General features: G+C 34.7%; 1 pseudogene across 1 annotated transcript in view; it reads right to left on the reverse strand.

Moving 5' to 3' along the window:
- Window positions 1–4,460, reverse strand: part of LOC308653385 (large ribosomal subunit protein uL30-like 1) — a 64,247-nt pseudogene extending 59,787 nt beyond the window's left edge. Inside the window, exon 1 of the transcript in view lies at window positions 4,312–4,460. The product of the transcript in view is annotated as a large ribosomal subunit protein uL30-like 1 (transcript). The remainder of the gene's footprint in view (window positions 1–4,311) is intronic.
- Between the last annotated feature and the right edge of the window lie 1,540 nt (window positions 4,461–6,000).

The following is a 6,000-nucleotide window of genomic DNA, read 5'->3' on the forward strand; positions in this document are numbered from 1 at the left end:
TTGTGTACAACTAAAAAATAAATATTTTTTAAAAAATATGCCATTACCATGATAAATCATGCTCAAATTCTCTGAGTTAAAGCCCTGATTCTTTAGCATAAACTAAGAAGTCCTACCTAATATGACCCCACTTAGCTCTCAGCCTCATCTTTAGCCATGTAATTTTTCTTCCTCCATTTTCGTGCAGTTTCACTTTTAAATCATGCTTGTCATGCCCTTGGGCCTTTGCACAAATCATTTTTTTTTAAACCTGATCTTAATTGCAGAACAGACTACAATCCAAATGATTTTCCTCACCTAAGGACCCTGCAAGATCCAGCATCTGCTCAATTGCCCTGTCAAATCTCAACCTACTCTTCTTTTATGTGTGTTTTACACTTCTTGTTTCATAGCTACAGCCACATCTATCCTTCACTCTGCAGGGGACACCTAGTTCTTTACCTCCTCTAGGTTTTCACACAGGTTATTCTTTTTGTTTAGAATTATGTCTCTTTACTTCACTCTTTACTTACTTAAATCCCATGTATCCTTCAGGTTTCACTTGACATATCTTTTCTCAGAAAAAAAACTTTCTCTATTTCAGTAGAGAAATAGTATAGCAGCGACTCTGTTATATGGTTTTCAAAGCACTTTAGACTTTTAATTTATAGTATTTTAAATCACATTTTCTGATTGTGTATATTTACCTGATTTAAAAAATAAATGTCCATCATCTACACAGACTTTGAAAATCCATGGAGGCATGATGATTTTTCCTTGACAAGAAATTAATTTTTTTCATCTAACTATCCTGGCTGGCTATCCAAACACCTGACATACCAGTCACTGGATAAACACTTGAATTTACTAATAATTGTAGTTATGGAAATTATTATCTAATGAGAAAAAATTGCCACACTTTCTATCTTCTCATCACAAAATTTTACATAATGTCAACACAACCACAAAATTTATACAATTGCTTTATACAGAAGCTCAAAGACAGAATGAATGAACAACACATGTAAACACTTTGATTAGTTCAGTATTTAGCACATAATTTCAATTCAGTTCACTTCTTTTGAGTTATAGCGTCAAAAAATTTAATGTGATAATGATTTAAGTAAAATAGTTCTTCTTTTCATTGTAATTGCATATAAAAAGCTGTGGGTTAGGAACTGAAAAAGGAATAATTTAGAACACGTTAATTTCTTTCAATGTTTTTCTTCTGAAAAAGTAAAGGTCATATTCAGAACATGATAAAAAAATCAGAATTTTGGTCCCTAGAATCACTGAATATAATTTTAGCAAAAAATCTTTACATGAATGTCAATTTCTACTACATTTTAAAGGTGATCCAACCCACAGGTCCAGATATAATTATTCTCCAGTTAAGATGTGTACTAAGGTACATACATGATTTCTTTTATGTGTGTTTTACTTTTTGGTTTTCTTGTGAAAAATTTATAGATTTGCATGTATGCACAAAAAACACATTCCTTATTTTAAATTCAAAGTATTGTTTCATTTTCAAGAATAAAAATGGATTTCTTTGTATCAGTGTTGTTGAAGATTAAGTCTTTCCATTTTCATGTGAGAAAATTAGTATATTAATGTAAATCTTATAAAATATTTTACTTCATTTATTTTTGAGGCTTCAAATGTATTCAAGAATTGTTGGGCAGAATATATTTATATATGATAGATGAGGAATCTGAAGCCCAGAGACTGATTTGCATAAGGTTCTTCGTGCAGCATTAAATACAAATTTGAGATATTGTCCTATTTTCTCCTCCTCTAACATGTTATGTACCCTAGGTTGTATTACAGGTTATAAATGCCCATGTTATAAATGTAATATATATATAATAAATATATATTACAAATAGCACAAGGTCCCTTTCTTTAAAGAGGATGGGTCTTGGAAAAAAAAGTTCTCCTTTGAAATTAAAGAGAGAGATGATGGTATTGTGGTGGGAATATTTTCTCTTTTTTGTACTTGTAAGAAGTGTTTGTTTTTCATTTATATGTGGTTAATCTGTGGCTTTATTCTGTACATTTTATTTTTGCCATTTGAGTTTTCTTATTGGGGATCCAGATGGATGATGATCCCAAGTAGGCATCTACATTCTCTTGACACAGCAGTGAAGGGCAAGAGGCAGACAGTAATTGGAGATATTGCTATGATCTTTGATTATCTGTGGAGTGTATCATGTTTGCTAATAACCATTGACCAAAGAAGCAAGATATAGGGCTAAACTCCTATCGATGCATTGGGGATACAAACACCTCCCATAGTAAGCACTGGCAAGTAACAATGTATTTGGTGAGCAAGTACAGTCCTCCCAGAGAAGTAGAACTTATTTAGTGATTGTGAAAAAATAATGTGATGTACCAAAGATTTCTTTCTTGATCACAAATATTTACTTGTCTTCTTCCTGCATACCAAGTATTCTATTCCTTTACCTAAGAAAGATATTGCAAACTTTACACAATCAAACTCTCAACCAGGATTTAACCAAAGTCTTTACATTTTAGGGAGTTATAACTTCTCTTGACCCAAGGATCTGTAAACTAAATTTTTCAGTCTACCCCAGCCATGCACACACTTGTATATAAACCAATTTTAAAAGGGTAAATGGAAAGTACTCAGGAACAACTGGACTATACAAATTCTTAAGTTGTTTTGGGAAAATGTTATAAAACTCTTTATTTAAAAGTAGGTAATGGGCCTTGATTGTGCACAAATTCTACTTCCTATAATAGGTTCCATGGCTCCTTATTGGCCATAGGTACTTAGTTTGTCTCTCATTTTTTTTATTCTCCTTGTTCAAATCCAAACAGAGCAGATCATGACCTATTTGATAATTTAGTGTTTTTTTCAGCCTACATTACTCCTGTGGACATATTATAAAACAATAAACTGTTTTGCACCCAGTTCTTTCGATTACGTGTATAGTCAACTGTACTCTATTATTCACAAGTTCAATATTTTTAAAAATTTTCACCTCTCATTGAAAGATTCTTTAAGAGAGCAATTTTATACTCCTATTCTTAAGCTACTAGGTCCAACTAAAAACATACATCAAATCCATATTAATCCATAGTGATTTCTTAACAGAGCTACAACTTTAATTTTAGATTATGTCTGGAGATTGAATCTGATTCTTTGAATAACTGCTCACTTATTTTTTACACATTGAACATGAGAAGAAATTGTAAATCTCATCCCGGGAAGTTTGAGGATTACTGGGTTTTTTATTTTCCCTTACATCTTTCCTTGCAAATTGGCCAATTCTTTTCTGAGCCCATATAGTGGTACTTGCCTTGTGGTACTTGCTCAATGCAGTTAATAAAAAGTCTAAGAATTTTTTTAAAAAAACTATTTTACTAAATCATATAAATGTATTACGCTGATTATTCGCATCTCCAAGTTCTTAAAACTTTCAGCATACCAGATGTTTACTACCATGAGACCTATTGCCTTTATTTTACACCCTCCAATAAAAATTTAATTGCCAACATATTATACATTTCTAATGACATAGCTTAGGGTATTTTGTTGGGAGAGCACCCCTTTCTGGTACTACTTTTTGGGTAGCAATCAGTTTTATTGCATAACAAACACCACCCAAATTTTTGTGGCTTATAGTAATAAACTTCCTTATTCGTGTTATATGCAGTCTGACTCTGGTTGCTACCACTTTGCTTGACTCTGCTCCATGTGCGTTTCCATACTAGAAAACAGGTTGTAGGAGCAACCTCTACATAAACATACCCAATCTCACATCAGAAGGGAAGATCAAGGGGTGTGGTAACATTTTTAAGCAGAAATCAGTATCTTAATTTTCAGGATCAAGTGCCAAAGCTTTTCTTGTTTGTTTTGTAAACAATCTTCTTGTGGGGCTGGGGATGTGGCTCAAGCGGTAGCGCGCTCGCCTGGCATGCATGCCGCCGGGGTTCGATCCTCAGCACCACATACCAACAAAGATGTTGTGTCCGCCGAGAACTAAAAAATAAATATTTAAAATTCTCTCTCTCTCTCTCTCTCTCCTCTCTTACTCTCTCTTTAAAAAAAAAAATCTTCTTGTATAGTAATTGAGGTCCCTGTGGTATTATTCCGATTATTCCACTGCAGAGAAACTCCACACTGATGACTGTGAGTTATGCTTTACTAGTATTTGTGGAATCTTAGGTTGGTTGTGGCACATCTTCAGAGTTTCTATAGTTAGACTCATTACCATAAAAATGGGAAACCTAAGGGTAAAGAGGTAAGTGGCTTTCAAAAGGTCATACTATAAGTTAGTACCTAGACAAGGGAAAGAATGGTACATCTCCTTAATAGTGTAGACTTTGGCCCACTCCATGTTGCTTCCTTCATAATAAATGTGAACTTGTTTTGCAAGACCAGTGTTTTTCTTTTTTAAATTATAGCTGTTCATATCATTGTTACTAGGCACAGTGATGGACTCCACCGTCATCTTACGTTCATACATAATTATCTGTCAGCTTAGGCTAAGTTATGTAGCATGTCTGTGCAGGTAATTTAGGCTAACTTACATTTTAATAACAAACAACCCCACAATTTTAGATTTAAAGCATCAAAGATTTATTTCTCACTCATGTTCATGTACATTGTAGGGTGGCTTGACTCTGCTCTATGCCTTTGTTTTTACAGACTAAGAATAAAAAGAAAATGTTATTAAGGAAATAATTGTTTCATGGCAATAAAAAAGTAAGATAGTAGGGCTATGGATTAGTTTTAATTTCTTTTCATTCAAAATCACACACACACACACACACACACACACACAAAACAAAACACCTCTTACCCACAGAGAAGCATGGTGATGTTGGGGTGAATTCAATAATCCTTCTGCAGTTAAGGGTTGAGAGCAGAATGGAGAGCAGCAAATATTTTCTCTATAGTTTATATATATATATATATATATATATATATATATATATATATATATATATATATTATACACACACACACACACACACACACACACAAGCTCAAAGAAAACTAATGGATAGTCTTCAGGACTTTGCTTCATTGGGGCAATTGATTTAAAAGGATGTTTTAGCCAGAAATAGAACAAAAATATGTAGAAAAGGGAGCCCTTGTTAGCTTTGTGGTGCTATGTATACTGGGATGCTGTTTCCAGAATAGAGGAGTAAGCTTCTCATAAATGGATCTTCCCACAAATAAGAGTTATTGCATCTCAAACAAACAAACAAAAAAACCAACAAAACCTACCTGAGGGTGCTGGAGATGGAAGCTGAGCATGCATCCTTTGAAAGCAAATTAAAGGTTGGAGCACGTGACCAGCAGAGAATCAGTGTGTCCTTCCTTAGCAGCTTTCCGAGGAAGTTAATCACAGAGTGGTACTGGTCATGTGTGTCTGTATTTTTGAGAGGAAAAATAAACTCACCCTCCTTTTCGCAAAAGAATCAGAGAATGGAGCGCAGAGAAACCAGTGCTTCTGGAAAGGGGACCAGAAAAGAGGAAACACTAAAACATGAATTACTGACACCTGAAGCATTCATGCTCTGAGAAGTTCAAAACAATCAGGAGCGAAGCTTTCAAGAAGCCAAACTACAATTTAGGCTGCCACCACCACAGAAGAGTAGTGTAGTGGCACTCCCTCCTCCACAAAAAAATCTTAACTGGGCTTCTCTAGAAATTTTCACCATGGCTGATTTTAGGACTGTCAGCAAAAGAGTGTCTACGAAAGAGTTCAATGTAGAAAAACTTCTTATTTTCGTGTTGCCCTATTTTACTTGGCCACTAGCCTGGAAGAAATCAGCAATCTGGGTGCTGGACACCCCCTTACTAGTTTGTAAAAATGTGTAAACAAGGCCTCTGACCTTGAGCTCCAGCTTCACAGAGATGTCTACATTTCTAAGATAAGAAAGTTACCAATTAGGCTCTATGGAAACAGCTGGCAGGGGGAGGAAAGAAAGGGGAGAAGAAGCTCTCCCCTTCTCAGGTGTTGTGCTTGAAAGGTTAGCTTG

The sequence above is a fragment of the Spermophilus citellus genome (assembly GCF_964194105.1).
Source record: "Spermophilus citellus genome assembly, chromosome: 7".
Lineage (NCBI taxonomy): Eukaryota > Metazoa > Chordata > Mammalia > Rodentia > Sciuridae > Spermophilus > Spermophilus citellus.